Genomic DNA, 18,366 nt, shown 5'->3' on the forward strand with positions numbered 1-18,366 from the left:
GTTCAAGTTCAAATCCCAGTTCTGGAGTATGACCTTGAGCAAGTCCTCAGATCTCTCTGAGCTTCATCTTCCTCCTGTCTTCCTGTAGGAATACAGTAAAACTTATTCATGACAAATACTTATGGATACCTAGTCTGGAGGCTGCAAATATGAATGGCATGGTCCCTGCCCTAGGGGGGCTCAGTTGGTGCCCTGACATTTGCCCAGATAATTACCATCTCTCCTTTAATATATGACAGCATTGATTATTAGATGCTAATTACTAATTACTAATAAGAAAGGAAAAAATATTGCCAATGAAACTAAGGTACGATACTTTTTTATCACAGAATTATTTTATTCTTATCAAAAGAGCTCTATTCGACCTCATCAGATGTGGTTTTTTTTTAATTATATATCACTCTGGGGCATACACATAAAAAGAAAACCATAAGCAAAATTATGTGCTTATGGTCTCTAAACACATTCAGAGCCCAACCTTTCTGAATCACTTTTCTACTGAGAATGGTTTATGGCCAGGCTATTGTCATATAATGTCATCCTCTGACATCAAGAGCATAGATGATGGTGCGTTCCTTCAAAGAGAACTCCACTGCCATCTCTGGGATATTCTTCCCTGCTGCTGACATCCACTTTTACAAGTTCCAGTTCTGGACTTGTCTTGGTCTTACCAGAAGGTTGTCAACCGAAGATTTACAGACAAGAACCCAGACTCATATTCCTTCCTTGAATGGCCTCTAACTGGCTTATGACTTTTACACGGACAGGTGGATATGGTCAGGACAAGTCACAAAGAATAATGATCACTGTCCAGCATGCACAGGCAGTGGTAACCACATCACGACTCTTACTTCTCCAACAGTAACTATGACAGTGTCATGCCTGGTGAAAATGCATCCCGGGGCTCAGTTGGATAAGTGTCTGAGTCTTGATTTCAGCTTAGGTCATGATCTCACGGTTCGTGGGATCAAGCCCCACATCGGGCTCTGCGCTGACAGTGTGGAGCCTGCTTGGGATTCTGTCTCTCCCTCTCTCTCTGCCCCTCCCCTGTTCTCTTGCTCTCTCAAAATAAACAAATAAATAAACAAAAAAACAAACTTTAAGAAAATGCATCTTGATTTCAGAAATATGAACGTGTGGAAAATCTTAGAAGCAATGAACTCCAGTAGTTTGGTAATTGGGCTCTAGTGTGATCTGGGCTAACTAGACTTACACAATTCTAGAAGCTGAAGGAGAACCTACTCCTGTGGCAGAGGTAGCCTTTGAGCAGGAGCCCAAAGCATAAAGAGGAATGCACCATAAAGCCAGGGGAGGGCATCCTGGGCTGAGGGAACAGCCTGTGCCATAGATGGAAGCATGAAGAATCATGGGACACCTGGCAAATAGTCAAGACTTCGGTGAGTCCTATGTGGGAGGAAATTAATAAACTACAAGGGATGGTAAGATAATCACGTGATCAGATCTGCATCCTGGAGTGATCCCTCTGCAGAAGAGACAGACGCTTGGGACTGTGGTGGGGGAAGGGGGGCTGTCACATAATGAAGCTGGACCCAAGGTGGGGGCAGGGGAGGGGAGCCGATTTCTAAACATGGCCTCCAACCAACAACTCTTTGCACCCCTCTATGCACAAACTGCTCTTCACGTCAAGAGGTGGAGACTGATCCCCCTTCCTCGAATCTGGGTGGATATGTGACTTGCTTTGATCATAGAATTTGGCCCTAAGAGAGCTGGCACCTTCTACTTTTCCCTCTGGAAGCCAGTTGCCATGTAAAGAAACTCAAGGAAGACCACTGGCCGTCTTGGGCACCGGGATACCGCCACGTGAGTGACCTCTGTTACACTGGTGGGAGCAGAGCCACTCAGTTGGACCCGGTCAACCCACTGAATCAGGAGAAATAATAAATTCTCATTTTTAAGCCACTAGGTTTTGGTTTGCTTTGTCACATAGCAATAGCTAACTGACACCTGGAGGGATGGAGAGGTGGAGAAGGAGGGGGGAGATAATCATGAGGATCAGGAGAAAAGACTTCATGAAAATTGTGCACGCGGAGTGTATGCACCGTGCCAGACCTGCAGCTAGGGCCTCTGTGTGGGTGGGGGGAGCAGGTGGGGAGCCCCCTAGAGTTGCTGCTGCAGACTTGGAGCAGAACCTGAGCCTCTGTATCTCGGAATGCACGGGCAATGTTAAAAGGCAAAATTCCTTGCTTCTGATGTGATTTGACAAACAGCTGCACACCCTCTCAGGGCAAGCTGCGGTTGAAGCCAGGGGCAGGGATTCTGCCTGGGGCTCCCGTGGGGTTCACGGTCCGGTTCCACAGAGAAATAAAAGAGATTTGGAGGAGGGAGAGAGCACACACAGTTGTAAGGGTCGAGATAGGCTTTGGGGAAGAAGAGAGCGTTTCGATTGTTCCTTCAAGGACAGAACATTTCCACAAGGGATGCTAGATGGAGAAAGCATTCTGGGAAGGGGGAACAGCAGGTGCAAAGGCACGGAGGTGGGCGGCGCACAGGGGCACGCGGGGAAACTGGAAGAGGTGAGATTGGGGCTCGCGGGGAGTGCAGTGGCTCCGCTGAGGCTCCCATGGGCTCCCTCACAGAGCAGGGTTTGCAGTTCTGCTCACGGCCATTACTTTTCCCTGTCACCCGGAGCCTTAGAATTGTCAAGAGTCTGGCCCACCCCACTATGGATCTTCCTCAACCTTACCTCAAACATCTGAAAACATCCCTGATCCATGCAGAGAGGGGGGGACTTGGGGTCAGGAGCCACGGCTTCTGGTCCAAACATTGTAACCTACTAGCTGTGTGACTTTGGCAAATTACTTAACTTCTCTGAGCTTCTGTGTTACTTGTAAAGTGGGAATCAATAGCATCACCTGCCTCACAAGTTGGTCGTAAGGATTAAATGAAATGAGGCGTGTGACTGTGACTTTTTTTACATGGCTTTTTTTTTCTTACCCATTCCTTTTGGTTCTACACAAAGGAAGTCTATCTAAATAGTCCTGTGTTTTATTTTGGTTTGGGTGTTTTGTTTTGTTTTGTTTTGTTTTGTTTTGTTTTGTTTTGTCTTTTGCTTTTGGGGCTTTTTTTGTGCTAGGCCCTTTTCCCTCCCCACCTGGATGGGTGGGTTGAAGACAGGAACAGTCTTATGTAGCCCATTCTGTCCCTCTCTTACTCGTCAGGGTCTTCCAGCTGGCAGAGCAATGCATTCTGCCCCCCTCTCTGCCACCCCCAGTAACCCACGGTGCTCTAAGGCAGAGGAGCCTGCTGACAGGTCCATGGAAGTCAAGAGAGGATACAAAGGGTGAAGAGTGTTGTCATATGTTTGAGGGAGAACAGAAAATAGCTGGCATATCACCAGCAGGAGACTGGTTCAGTACATCATAGCATACATCGTGTTGAGAGGGGTGCCTGGGTGGCTCAGCCAGTTGGGCATCTGACTTCAGCTCATGTCACGATCTGGAGGTTTGTGAGTTCGAGCCCTGCATCGGGCTCTGTGCTGACAGCTCAGAGCCTGGAGCCTGCTTCAGATTCTGTGTCTCCTTCTCTCTCTACCCCTCCCCTGCTCATGCTGTGTCTCTCTCTCAAAATAAACAAAAACTTTTTTTAAATAATAAAAAAAAAAAGACAGACTCACACAGGCAGCACAATCAGCTGCCCCTATAATAGAGACAAACGGCCTTGACGTCAACAACAGTTATGACGATCGCCATCACTGCTTACTGAGCAGTTACTATGTCCGAAAGCCTGGGCCAAGTGTTCTGTGCATATCCACACACTGAATCCGTGCAATAGGCATCAGAAGTATATTTTATTACCCTCTTTCTTCAGATAAGGAAATGGGGCACATGAGCTTAAGTAATTTTCCCAGAGACACGCAGGCAGAGAGCTGGAACTTGACCCCAGGCTACCCAAGTCTGAAGTCTTTGCCCTTTTTGTTTGGAGGGACTGTCTGTAAGGGCACATCTGTGAACCTGCACAGGAGGGAAAGAAAGGTCTGGCTGTAATGCAAGGATGTGAAACAGACTCAAAGTCAGCCGCATAGAGACTTCCAAAACCGTGATGAGCTCCCTCTTGATGGAACAGCCACTCAGACACTTAGTCCTGGTAGACAGCACGACATAATGGAAAATCAACTGGCCTGAACTCAGCCTGGAGTCCCATGAAACAGTTGTGTGACCCCAGGAGGATCCGCCTCCTTTCTGGGCCTCAACTTCTTCCTCTGTGAAGTGAGGGTGTAAGGCAGGTTGACTTGGGCAGAGCCCCTTCCAGCTCTAGTATGCTGAGATTCTAAGGGGCTCTGACACCCCAAGTCTCCGCTGAGTTGTGGTTCTGCTCCCCCTGAGTGGAGGGGAGCCCCGATCTGCCCAGCAGAGTGCACCCTTAGCCCATGGGCAGTGGGTCTCGCTCAGAAAAGAGGTGCGGTTCTGAAAACAACACAACTGTGTCCACCGGCAGACGTCCCTGGCTCCGCTCCCGGGCCTGGCCGGGTCCAGGAGACAGTCAGACATGGACACATTGATACATACTAAACTCTTGCCCTAAAATCTCCGTGATGCCTGAGGGTGAACTCACATCAGCCCCACTTTGAGGACAGAACAGTAAAGGAAATGGAGGGACATTGGGCAGCTGAGAACACAGAAGTGACGCTCCGGTGTAGGAGGGCTCTCCCAGCATGGCCTCCTGCAGCCCCACTGCCCCCCAAAGGCTGCATATCACAAACACTTGCGACTTTCTGCACAAACACCTTCTCTCTGGCTGGAAGCAGCCCTCAACTGATGACGGAGACAATACCCAGTTTCCTTAGCCAGGAAGCGAGATAGCTCTGAGACTGGGCAGACTGTCTTCCAGAGTTCCCAGGGGGCTCAGGCTCCAGGTGCCCACAGTGGAATTGGCCATCCTTCCCCTTCCCTGTCCCCCACCCATGTTCCCTGGGATCAGCTCCTGAATAAACTACTGGGACTTGAATCCCTGTTTGGGGACTTGGTAATGGGGCAACTGGCTAAGTGAAACTACACTTCCCAGAATTCCATTTCCTGGATGTTTCCGGCCAATGTGGGCCACAGAGGAATTCTTGCAGAAGACTGGGAGGGCAGCAGGGAAGCCACAGCCATTTTGGAGCTCGCACACTCTGTGACTGGGCCCCGTTGGCATAAGGTCCACACCTGCTGCACTCTCCCTGGACCTCCCCTCAGCTTCTCTGACCACCAGCTCATGCACACATGTTCAGCGCTGTGATACGGGGCCCTGGCTTCTGCAGGACACCCCACACCATCAGGGGCAACAAGAACCGACCCCAACTTCCCAGAGTTCTCATAGGGTTCCAGCTCATTTCTGCTGTCCCTTACTCTCCATCCATCCTCCCTTCCTGTCTGCCTGCTGGATTTCAGCCTCCGGTATCAGGCACAGCGATCACAGCCTTACAGAGACTCCCACAATGTGTGAGGTCCGGTCGGTCCTTATAATAATTCCCTTAAATGTGGGTATGTATTGCTCCAGAAGAAAAATCAGAGACAAAGTGTGTCAGAATCCAGGCAAACCCCCACTAGGAGATGCATTTTGTGTTTCGCTTCTTCACGGTGACAGGTGCACCTCTCCGACAGGCTTCACCCATACACCTTGTCTCAGATTCTGCTTCTGGGGGAACCCAAACCCAGACAGCCAGGAACTCCCAGGATATATTGGGATGAATCGGTTAGACCTGGAGTCCCCACAGGTGAACTGAGACAGAGCCAGGGACATAGCACCCTCAGGACAATATTGGGATGCCATCTTGACCCCGCCCCCCTGGCTGGCAGAGCCCATCTGCTACACAACCAAGCTTTATACTCACACCTCACATTTCCTCCTGTTCTAAGAAGACAACACTGGCGCACTCTCGAGCACCCAACAAGAAATATTTCTGTGAAAATGTCAACAGCATTATCACTTTCTTTCTAAGTGGTGGCATATTCCCTAGTGCTCACCATCAAGAACCTTGGTGCAGAAATCAGCCTGTTCTCCAGGGTTGAATCAGAAACCGAGTTCCAAAGAGTTAGAAAGAGCCACACAAACCCTCCATCCAGTGAAAAGAGTTAAAGGCTCAGCTGGAAGCAGGCTGGGGTTTTCTGGGCATTCTTAGAGGTCGGGACCCATGAAGCTTGGGAACCCTTTCAAGCACCATCTCTAAGCAAAGCAGTTTTTCCCTCCTCAGCTTTGTCACGGGGCTCTGCACAAACACGCACTGGCCCAGTTACCCCCAGGCCATGTAACCCTGCTCCAATTGACCCTGAGCTCCCCAAGAGCAAGATGCTGATGGCAAGCCAGGATCCCTGGCCCCCCAAGGCAATGCATGGGGGATCATAGTGAAGGAGACCAAAGGAAAGGTGCTCTTATGGTCCCCAAACACTGACCCTGGAAGAACACTCTGAAAACTTCTCCAACCTCTTCCTTGTGCAGATAAGGAAACTGACACCCAAGAAGGAGAAAGTTATATGCAAACTATGATCTCCTTGAAGCAGGAATGATGGCTTATTAGTCTCTGCTTTCTCAGAACCAGCACTGGACCCAACACAGAGTAGACATCAATCATTGCTAAATAAATAAAGGAAGGAAGGGAGGGAGGGAAGAAGGAAGGAAGGGAGGGAGGAATTCATCTAGTCATAATAAACCTAGAACTGGAGGCCGCCCGGCTGGCTCAATGGGTAGAGCATACAACTCGATCTCAGGGCTGTAGGTATGAGCCCCACACTGGGTGTAGAGATGACTTAAAAATAAAATTAAAAATAAATAGAAATAAATAAACAAACCAAGAACTGCAAGTCAAACCTCCTGACTACCAGGTCCTTCCTCTCCCTTCATGCCTCCCCCAGCCCACCCTCAAGCTCACGTCTGATCAAAAATACAATTGCGCTTCCATTGATTACCCACAATCCTCTTGGAATATTCACCCAGAATCCCCTTGGGTTGCTCACCCAGATTCCTGGCTCCTCATCTGGGAAAGTAGAACTTTTGGGACAGCGATCAAAGGCATTTTAAGGGCAAAGGCGTGAAAATCCTGGTTGCTAAGGCAGCTTTTCCAAGCCCATCGGCCGAGAGTCTCCAGCTGTGAAAAGGAGCATAGAATTAAGACAGCTTTCAGTCCTCACCACCACCTCCAGCCCTGCGTTCCCCACATAATGGTCAATGGGAGATATTAGCATCTAAATTATTTTAAGGAGATGTAATAAGATTCACCCAGCAGGCCATTAATGACGAAAGAGATTATTACTGGAAAAAATCCAAGACTGACTTTGAGCAGAGTTGGTTCATCCAAATGACCCTTTCCCTGCACCTCAGATGATCCTGGTCCCCAGAGATTATACAGATTTGAAAAAGTAACTGCCAAGGAACACGCTCACGTTTATGCAAGAGGATCTTACGAAGGGAATCTCTAGAGAATTAGGGTCAGGAGTGCATAGCAGTGAGATAAATGGGATGTTCCCTGAATCGTAAGAATCCTCTGTGGCAGAATTTACAGGAAGCATCTCCAGTCTCCATATTTGGCAGGCGTCCAGCCAGAGTTGTCAAGTATTAGATTAATTTTAATTCAATGCAAAAAACCACATTAGTGTAGTGTTGCAATTGAGAGTTGAAACATACAAAAGCCAAGAGTCCTTGAAGTGAATCATTCCAAAGCCTGAGCATCATTTCAAGCGTCCATCAAAAAAAGCACATTCTTCAGAGCATTCCCCAGCTATCTGCTACCTTCAAATCGTACTACTTAGCCAGGTAAATGGGCCACTTGGCAGTGACCTGAGGATGGAGCTGGTGATAAGTGTTACTCTGCAGGTCCTGGTCACAGGAGTTAAAGTTCAAACTCCTTGACGCAGCATTCAAGACCTTCCGCGAGCTAGTTTCAAATGCCCTCCATAACCTCATCTTTCAGTACCACCTTCCATGGTTTGCAGGCTGCAGCCACGCCGGACCTTTGATGACTACTGGTAATCTTCCTGCCACATTTCATCTGCTCTGTTCACTCAGTCTGCTCCACTCAGAGCCCTGGGAGAGAGAAGCCCCACGCACCATCCACTGCAAGGTGGGGCTTACCTCCCAGCCTCTGCTTATTGTCAAGGAGGAAGGGAGCTCCTGACGCAGAGGACACAGGCCACTAGCTAACCATCAGCAAATCAGATTTCTCTTGAAAATTTGAACTAAGAGACACAAGTGACAGTTAGTAGGCAGACAGTCTTGAGCCCGCAAACGGAGAAGACATTTTGAGGCAAGGTACAATGATGAGCAAGCGAAGAGTCACCTCACAGAGAGAGCAACACAAGAACCACAGGATGGAGATGGAGAGAGGATGGGTCTGGCTTCCTGCCTCTCTTTCAAGACCCCTCCCCAGGCCTGCTGCTGTTGGGGCCTGTGAGATGTCCCATCTCCTGATGATTATTTCTCTCACAAACCATCCTGAGTGAGTGGCTTTCGTGGGATCCATGGATTCTCACTGGGAACACGAAAGAGCAGACCCCTCGATGTAGGTAATGCCAGTCATCCAACTGGTCACCCAGTGGATGCTTATATGGATGGCCCATATACCGCCCCCTGCAAACCTACATCCAGCCAGTACCCCTCCAGCCTTTTCTGCTGAGATGGCCTCACCCCTGGCAGGAAGCCCTGTGGACGGTATATTAGTCAGAGTTCTCTGGAGAAGCACAACGTCAACCATTACAGGTGGTATCTATTTTTAAATGTCCCTGCTACATGCGACATAGGCTCCTGGTCACACCCCTCTGGCCTATGGAAGCTCAGTGTGGTCACAGCCACTCCTACCAGCCTTGCAGCTGTAAATTATGTTTAAGCTCATGCTGATCACCACTGCACTGTGTCTCAAACTCCAGGGGCAATGTAAGGTCTTCTTTTTAGACTTAGGCTTAGGATAATCCCCCCCCCCCACACACACACACACACATATATACACACACCCCACTCTATGGATGGGGTCACTGGGGAGAAATGCCATAGCATTTGAAAAACGTTTTCAGGAGAACGATTTCTTGATTGTCTTAGAGCATATGCCAAAATGGGGTACCATCTTGGCACCCTCTTATACTAGCTCTGGTGGTTGCTATGTATTACGAGACCTCCACCAGTGGCCATGCCTCTGGGCCTTTGCTTATGCCCACCTTCAACCAAGAATGTCCTCTTTTCTCTTCTCTTTTCTCAACCCCCATGAAACCAGGTACCATGTGAAAGCAAAGCAAAAAAAGAGAAACCTGAGCTTGCATTCCTTGCTCCCAAAGTCAAAGCCCTGCAGTTACCCAGGCCAGCCCCCTTAGATGACAATTTGGAGACCATCTCTTCTATCAGCATTCCACCTGTGGTCTCAGCCCCACCAACAAGCAGCTTACCAACGTATTCCTACGTTGTCCTCTTCCCAAGAGGATTTCAAGAAGATGCGATTTTTCTCCATCACTTTCCAGTTCCAGTGATGCCCCTTATACAGCTGCCATCTGCCCTGCTGCCCCCCCCCCCCCCCCCGCCATAATCCAGTTCTGAGTGCCTGCGTGGGGAGGGCTGGCCTGACCCAGCTGGACCTTATGGTGCCCAGGGGAGCTCGGGGAAGCCTCACTCGAGACTCTGGAACACCGGAAGTAGGGATGAATTCAACAGAAGCCATGAGGAAAGCTGAGGTCCGGAGAGCCAGGCAACCTATGACTTCAAGAGAGGCTGGGGGAGGGTGGGCTGAGCCCAGGGGCCTGTTTCCTCTGTGCAGAAACAAGAGGGATGTCAAAGGTCACCAAATCCAAGCTTTGGGACTCTCTAAAGCCTCACTTGACTCCTCCAGTGACCAGAAAAGGAAGAAGGCACTCACATCTACTGAGACGCACAATATGCCAAGGACAGGACTAGGTGCCTTATACACGGTGCCCAAGCACAGGTCCCCACAGCCCTGTGGTGTTCATTCCATTGTCACTGTTAACCTCACAGGACAGAGTTCAAACTGTGGCCCGGAGGGATTAAATGAATTGCCCATGAACACTCAGCTGAAGCCAGGATTGGACTCCAAAGCCCATGCTCTTCTCCACTGCACCCTAAGATTTTTTTTAATTAAATATTTATTAAGCAACCACTGTGTGTTAAGCTTTGCATTGGACATCTCCACTTGTAGTCATCACGTGCAATCTTCTTGGCCACCTGCAAGATTAGCATCATCAGTCTCATTTTACAGACGAGGAACCAAGGCCCAGAAAAACCAAGCGCTTTGTCTAGGTAGTAACCCACACCCGTTAACCAAGTCCAGCACTCCCTGCATGGTTTCCGAGCTGCTGGGAAGCAGTTCACTACCTCACAGTAGACCAGCCTCAACTGGAGAAGCTCTGACAGAAAACCACAGAAGTCTTGGGACAGAGATTATATGGCCCTCAGCCCACGCAGGTGGGTGTTAGATTCCAAGACTTAGAAGAATCTGATGGCACAGAGATATGCCCATTCTTATTTTTCTTAATGTTTATTTATTTTTGAGAGAGAGAGAGAGAGAGAGAGCAATCAGGAGAGGGCAGATAGAGAGGAAGACAGATTCCAAGGCAGTCTTCGGGCTCTGGGCTGTCAGCCCAGAGCCCCATCAATGCAGGGCTCAAACTTCTGAACTGTGAGATCACAGCTTGAGCTGAAGTCGGACACTTAACCAACTGAGCCACCCAGGCACCCTGAGATATGCCCATTCTTAAACCAGCATTCCAGACAGGAAGGAGTATGTGGTCACCACAAGCGATATGCAGCTGTTATGGGACAGGCGAAGGCCTGAAGCAAGTCAGTTTCCTTACTTGGGTCCCATTTCTCTCATCTGTGTAAGAGTGCAGCGATCACAGGACGGCAAGTAGCCAACAAACATGCCCCATTCTTTCTTTCCACATCCAAGCCAGACATTGCTAATTGAGTACCACATCATCGCTCCAACACAGCCGTCCAATCTTTCTCAACACAGTGTTCCCAGCAATTGTTACAGACTATTTATTCGACTATGAAACTATTTGCCAGTCCCAGATACACTCTATATTTCCAAATGTAAATAGAAGCATACAACATACCCACCTTTCCGCCAGTGATGGCCGACCACATCCCTCTCACATGGAAGCGCTCTGACTCTGACCCTTCTGCCTCCCACATTCACTTAAAAGGATGACTGTAATTACATTGAGCCCACTCAAACAATCCACAATAATCCCCCCATCTCAGGATCCTTAATTTATTTATGTTTTATTTTTTAATGTTTATTTATTTTTGAGAGAGAGAGAGACAGAGCGTGAGCAAGGGAGGAGCAGAGAGAGAGAGAGAGAGAGAGAGAGAGAGAGAGACAGAATCTGAAGAGGCTCTAGGCTCCGAGCTGTCAGCACAGAGCCCAACGTGGGGCTCAGTCTCATGAACTGTGAGATCATGACTTGGGCTGAAGCTGGAAGCTTAACTGACTGAGCCACCCAGGCGCCCCAGGATCCTTAATTTAATCGCATCTGTAATGTCCCTCCTGCCACATAAGACAATATTTTCACAGGTCCTGGGGGTTAAAACGTAGACATCTTTGGGGGCCACTAATTTGCCCATTACAGGTATCTCATGGGATCGTGTCTAAGGATTAGATAAAATCATTCATGTAAGCAGTTTAAGCCCAATGGCCAGCACTTGATAAACCCTCAATAGATACTAACTATCGTTACTGCTATACTCCCAACCTCCAGCCTATACCTACTGCAAATAAGTGTTCATGAGATCGTATTGCTGATACTGTCATTGGACCTCCTGGCGCTGTACCTTACCATCCTCCCACCATGGCATTTGTCATGCTATATTGTACTTAGCTGGTTACATGCCTCTTCCCCCATCTCTTCAAGGAGAGCAACGCCAAGGACGCAGCACTGGCCTCCCACAGGGCCTGCCATAAAGTGAGTTCCCAGAACACGTGCCAGGAAAGGCTGAGTAAGGGCTAGACACCCTGGTGCTCAGGGGGTGGGCATAGTGTTGGGGGGTGGAAACTGGGGCTCTGATTCTCAAGACAAAGGTGGGGGCCACCATCCAACCTTCACCGGCAGCCTGGGATTAGCCACCGTCAGTCCTCTGAGCTTGGCTGGGGAGGCTGAGTGGCATGACCCCTCCCTTTTCTGCTCCCCGCTAAGATATCAGTCTTCCGGAGGAAATGTTCAACACAAACAATTAACCTGCATGCGCAGGAGCCGTGCTTGGAGCAGAGCAGGAGCTTGGTCTGCGTTTGTTTCTTTGTCCAAATGCACGACTGGGTTGTCAGCCACTGGCCTGGAAAATTTCTGTTTAGCAACATCATTCTCTTCTGTTGAGAGAAACAGCCTGGGGCAGAGACCTGACATACCTTTGCTCTCTGAGCTCCACTTGATGGGTCTTCATGCAACCCAAGAGCAAGGGTTGAAATTAGGAACCAGGAATATTTTAACTCTTTCCTTTTGCAATGATAGGGGTGTGGGGCAAACTAATGTATTGAGTGGTTACGTTGTGAGTATTGTTGGGCTCCATCTAATCATGCCATGAAGGTGGCCAGGTCCTTCAGTGCCCCCTTTCCTCGGGGAGCTTTGTTTGACCACAAGAGGTCCAGAAAGGGGGCAGAAATTTACCTGCAAAACAATCCCCTTCCTGGCTTTTGTTACTTAAACCCTAAATTCTGTTTGGGGCAGAGGGATGGGGGTTGTAGTGCATTTTTTTGTTTTGTTTTGTTTTTTGTTTTGTTAGAGAGAAAGCGCAAGCTGGGGAGGGGGCAGAGGCAGAAAGGGAGTGAATCTTAAGCAGGCTCAACACTCACAGCAGAGCTCAATCCCATGACCCTGGGATCATGACCTGAGCTCAAATTAAGAGTCAGACACTCAACCAACTGAGCCACCCAGGTGCCCCTAAATCCTGAATTCTTTGAGGAAAAGAGACTATAACTATCTCCCTGTCCACATTATCCAGCTTCCTCTCTTTCCAGTCCCCCTACCCAAGGTACATGTGCACGCACAGGCACACACACAGACATGCATGTACATGTGTGCATATGTGTGTGCACAGCCACATGTGCATGCACATAGGTGTGCACACACACTAGTCCACGTGTGTGTATATGCATATGTGTGCATATGCATGTTCGAGTGGGTGTGCCTCTATGAACACATAACCCGGCGTGACATACCCACACATACACACGTGCACGTGCCCACTACACTCTAGTCATATTGAGTTCCTGAACTCATCATGCTTCCTTCTCTCACACCTCACACTGCCCAAACCACTGGGGCTTTGTACCTGTTGCGTCCTCTTTATGGAGCATACTTTACCCTTCACCCCTTGGTCCCTAGCGCGCTCTCTCTCTCTCTCTCTCTATCTCTCTCCACCCCCCCACCCCCGTCTCCTGCCAGATCTACACTTGACATCTCAGTACTCAGTGCTATAAAGGCCTGTTTACTCATTTACTCATTCTGCCTGAGCAACAAAATACACAAGTCCATTTTGTTCACCTGTGTGTTCCTAATACCTAGCATGGGCCTGTTGTGACCATCTGTGAAATGAAAGGGTGAGTGGATGCATGGATGGATGGATGGATGGATGGATGGATGAATACGAATAAAAGCAAATCACTAGTGGGGCGCCTGGGTGGCTCAGTCGGTTGAGCGTCCGACTTCAGCTCAGGTCACGATCTCGCGGTCCGTGAGTTCGAGCCCCGCATCGGGCTCTGGGCTGATGGCTCAGAGCCTGGAGCCTGCTTCGGATTCTGTGTCTCCCTCTCTCTCTGCCCCTCCCCCGTTCATGCTCTGTCTCTCTCTGTCTCAAAAATAAGTAAATGTTAAAAAAAAATTAAAAAAAAAAAAAAGAAAAGAAAAAAAGCAAATCACTAGCTTATACCCAGGGTTACCCCAGGGAAATTGTTTGAACCACAGTCCCCTCTAAAACCCCCAAGATTTTTGTCTATGCCCCCCAAATGGCTATGATTTTTCCCTATGCACTGCCTTGGGGCTCTTGGGGCAGATTCAGGATAAGGAATTAGGGGTTACCTCATAGTTTAACTATGATCTAGAAATGCCTTCAAGATCTCCAAATAATTAACATGCCATCAGGCTGGCCTGGTCCTCTCATGGACATTTCGAAGCACAGTGACTCGAAGTGAAAGCCCATTGCTGATAGCATATCAGGGAAATCTCCATGAGATACAGTGCCTTGTCCTAGTCCAAACTGATGGTCATGCCAAGCTGAGAGATAACGGGATGAGGGCTCCCAGGAGGAGCTGGTGGCTGAGAACAGGATGAAAAGTAGCTGCTTCCAGCTGGTTTTGGTGTTGGTTTGTTCTGAGATAGAACAAATGAGGTTTCCGCCCTTGGAAAAGCACCGTTCAGTGTTCTCTGAAGAGAGACCAGGAAGGGCAGGCATAACCTGAATCACTTGTAAAACTTACACCACTGTCCGCCTCCCACCCCCCACCCCCGACAATGCCACCTCCCTGCCTTCCCTGCACCAACCCCACCCTGTGCATCCGACACCTGAGCAAACTCAGAACACCAGCCTCCTTAAGGCTTCATTTTCTTCTCCACCCTTCCATCCCCAAACGTGCTCCTCTTCCTGGGTCCCCGCTGGTGAATGATGCCACCACCCACCCCTCACAGGTCACAGACCTCAGCCTGCCCCAGTCTCTCCCCCTCCCCCACCCCACCGCTCCCCCACCCCAAAAGCAACAAGTCCTGTCTGTCCTTCCCGTGATAATACCCTGCGTGCTCCTCACTCTCCACCCTGTGCCCACCCTGGGGCAGCCTCATCGTTCCCATCTGAACTATTGGGAAAGCATCTCGTAGGTGCTTCCATTTTTGTTTTTATTTATTTATTTTTATTGTTTAATATATGAAATTTATTGTCAAATTGGTTTCCATACAACACCCAGTGCTCATCCCAAAAGATGCCCTCTTCAATACCCATCGCCCACCCTTCCTTCCCTCCCACCCCCCATCAACCCTCAGTTTGTTCTCAGTTGGTGCTTCCATTTTTAGCCTCTTCCCAACTCAATTCACCTCCTGCGAAGTCAGCTTTCCCATACACACTCACTCCCTCGGGCAAAGCATCTCTCGAGCACCTACTAGGCACCGCACACCTTGTTCGGTGACGAGAATATCAAAGCAAACAAGACACAGAGCTGCGGCTACTGCTCTCCTGGTGATGGCTCTCCACCGCCTCACCGTGGAGCCCACGCTCCTCGGAACCCAGGCCAGAACTCCCACGATGAGGCCACAGGGTGACCTCTTTGACCACAGCTCCCTCCAAGAACCCAAAGGCTCAGCCATCACAAGACAACTCACTGGCCCCCACGCCAAGCACTGTCCTGCCCCCCGCGCCTTTCTTCCTCCCATTTCTGTCTTGCTTTTCCCCTTCTGAAAATCCTTCCCGTTCTCCAATGAGAAATGGCTCAAACGACATTTCTTCCGTGGAGTTGCCATAATTCCCCAGGTTGGAACTAATCACCCAATTCTCTTCGCTTCCAAAGCAGAGCTCTAATACCAGCATTGTAACATTTATTTCGTCCAGGTTTATGGTTTAGGTAATGAGGTGGGGAAATTATTATCTAGTGGCTGACGCCAGAATTTCTCTTAGGGAGGAAAATGTTGTCCTTTGGGAAAATACCTTGAACTCTAGCCCCCCAGGTCCCTCCCTTGGGGTTCACAGATTCAGGAGGGAGGGGTGAAGAGTTCTTACCTGTGTTCCGGGGGGCGGGGAGGGGAGGGAGGGTCCTCCTGTTCACTGCTTTCCCCCCCCCCCCGGGGTCCTCTCTGAGGAGGGGGCACAGAGCAGAGACATGAATGGAATGAAAGAATTCTGGGGGAAGGGCACTGCAGGTGGATGGAACATGGAGTAAGGTGCTGGGTGAAGCAGCATGATGCTTGCTGGGAACAAGAACCTGTCACCAGCATGTCATTGTCTTGGGGGCATGAGAACCCGCTTAGGACCACCTGTAGTTCCTGTCTCCAGGAGATACACATGAGCACAGGTGTGCGTGGCAAATATTGCTCTGAATTCCAGGAGGTTCACAGGCCTTCTGAAGCTAGTCATAAAAATCAAGCGGGGAGGAAGCGAGTGAGTACGTGGACCCCAGGTCAAGAATGGCTGTGCCGAATCACAAAGGCGAGGCAGGAGATGAAGCTGGAACCACAGGCCAGAAACTAGTGGACACCGAATGTCACATCAGGGGGCTGGGGCTCGGCTGTGAGTAGGAGGGGCTGCTGTCAATATGGGTCATGAAAGCCATCACAGGATGTCTGCTGTGAGACTAAGGGACAGGTACGGATGAGACCGTGAGGGGAAGCAAGAATGGGGCAAAAGAGGACAAACTGAAGAGGCACCTAAAAGACGGATTGTATTCAATTCCTACAGCAGCTCTAATAACTGACCACACATTCTTGATGGCTTAACACAACACGAATTCATTCCCTCAGAGCTCTGGGGGCCAGAAGTCCGAAGTCAGTTCCACGAGGCTAAGGGCAAGATGTCAGTAGGGCTGGTTCCTTCTGGAGGCTCTATGGAAGAATCCATTTCCTTGTCTTTTCTAGAAGCTTCCCTGAGGAAAGTTGAGGCATAGGGGCCTTCACTGGTCTCCCTGAAGATCCCTCTTTGGCCTCACTGGACAGTCATATTCTTACCCACTTCCCGGATCCCATGGTGTTTCTGTATCAACCACCTGCCCAACCTGCCAGGTCCCCCAGGGCTCCAATCACACTGACAAGGCCCCTCCCACTGTGGGCAGCCACCAACAGACAGTCCTTCCAGGTCCAGGACCAACTAGGTCTACTCTGACCCCAGCCTCCAGTCTCAGCCCCAGCCCCACCTCTGCCCGGCTGAGGCAGCAAGTGTCTGTCCTGCCTGACCTGGCTCCCTCCAGAATTCTAAGACAGAAAGGAAAAATGGGGAGGAGGAAAAAGACACAATCTCTTTTTACCCTTCGTTCTTCTCAATTGTTTGGAAGTTAGACTTTTATCATAAATCTTTGTAACTACTGAGAGGGTAGTGGTTAAGAACCCAGGTGCTGATGTAAGACATCTGGGTTCAGATCTGACTCTACTCACAAGCCAGGTGACTCTGGGTGAACTGTTTTACCTCTCTGTAGCTCAGTTTTCTTATCTCTATAAATAGGAGAATACCAACAAAAATATACCAAGTGCTTCTCACAGTGCCTGTTACACCAGTGCAATAGTTAAAAGATGTAGTCAATCTGGTTTTCAATCCCAACTCCATTACCTATTAGCTATGCAGTTTTAGGCAAATCGCTTAACATCTCTGTGCCTCAATTTTCTCACCTAGCAGTGGGGCTGATGTTCACCATTGTATCTACCTCGTAGAGTTATGAGGAGGAGTGCCTGGGTGGCTCAGTCAATTAAGTGTCCAACTCTTAATCTCGGCTCAGGTCATGATCTCACTGTTGGTAAGTTCAAGCCCTGCATCAGGCTCTCTTGCTTGGGATTCTCTCTTTCCCTCTTTTTCTGGTTCTCTCTCTCTCTCTCTCTCTCTCTCTCAAAAAAAAAAAAGAAAAGAAAAAGAAAAAAACTTTAAAAAAAAAAAAGAGTTATTATGAGGAATAGATGAGTTAGTGTAACTAAATCACTTAGACCAGTGCCTGGAACAGAGTAAGCGCTGTGTAAATATTACCAGTTATTATTACTTAATAAGTGAATATTAGCTATTAGTATAAATATACATTGTGTGGTTATTTAACATAAATAAGATCATACTGTCAATACATTCTGCAACCCGTGTTTTTGGTTTGTTTTTAGAGAGAGGGAGTGCAAACAGGACAAGGGGCAGAGGGAGAGAGAGAAAAAAAATCTTAAGCAGGCTCCAGGTTAAGCACAGAGCCTGACACAGAGCTCGATCCTACAACCCTGAGATGTTGACCTGAGCCAAAATGAAGAGTTAGACACTCAACCGACTGAGCCACCCAGGCACCCTTGCAACCTGTGTGATTTACTTAACAATGTGTCTTGCATTTCTTGGATGCATTTTCACATCAATATTTAAAGATGTATCTTACTCTTTTTTAAACCACTGTAGCACTGGCTACTGACCATAAGAGGGAAGTACCCAGCTTGTTTAACTATACCTCTGTTTGGTGAGTACTTAGGTTGTTCCAAAGTTTTTGCTTTTATAAACCATGTTGCAGTGACCATCTTTGCTCTCTGATTATTCCATAAGTATTGCTCTGGGAAAGATAACTACAGGTGGCATGGGCAAGTTGCAGGGTGTGCATTTTTATTTTATTTTATTTCGTCTTTGCATTTCCACCTTTTTTATTGAGGTATATGTAATTGGCATATAACATTAGTTTCAGGTGTACGACATAATGACTGAATATTTGGATACGCTGTGAAATGGTAACCACACTGT

General features: G+C 48.7%; 1 long non-coding RNA gene across 1 annotated transcript in view; it reads right to left on the reverse strand.

Moving 5' to 3' along the window:
* The window catches only part of LOC147577933 (uncharacterized), an 85,750-nt gene that overhangs the window by 35,437 nt on the left and 31,947 nt on the right, over positions 1-18,366 (reverse strand). Inside the window, exon 3 of the long non-coding RNA XR_015254162.1 lies at positions 6,951-7,081. This is a non-coding gene — a long non-coding RNA (uncharacterized LOC147577933). The remainder of the gene's footprint in view (positions 1-6,950; positions 7,082-18,366) is intronic.

The sequence above is a fragment of the Puma concolor genome, chromosome C1, assembly GCF_028749965.1.
Source record: "Puma concolor isolate L17-30 chromosome C1, mPumCon1.1.hap2, whole genome shotgun sequence".
NCBI classification, from domain to species: domain Eukaryota; kingdom Metazoa; phylum Chordata; class Mammalia; order Carnivora; family Felidae; genus Puma; species Puma concolor.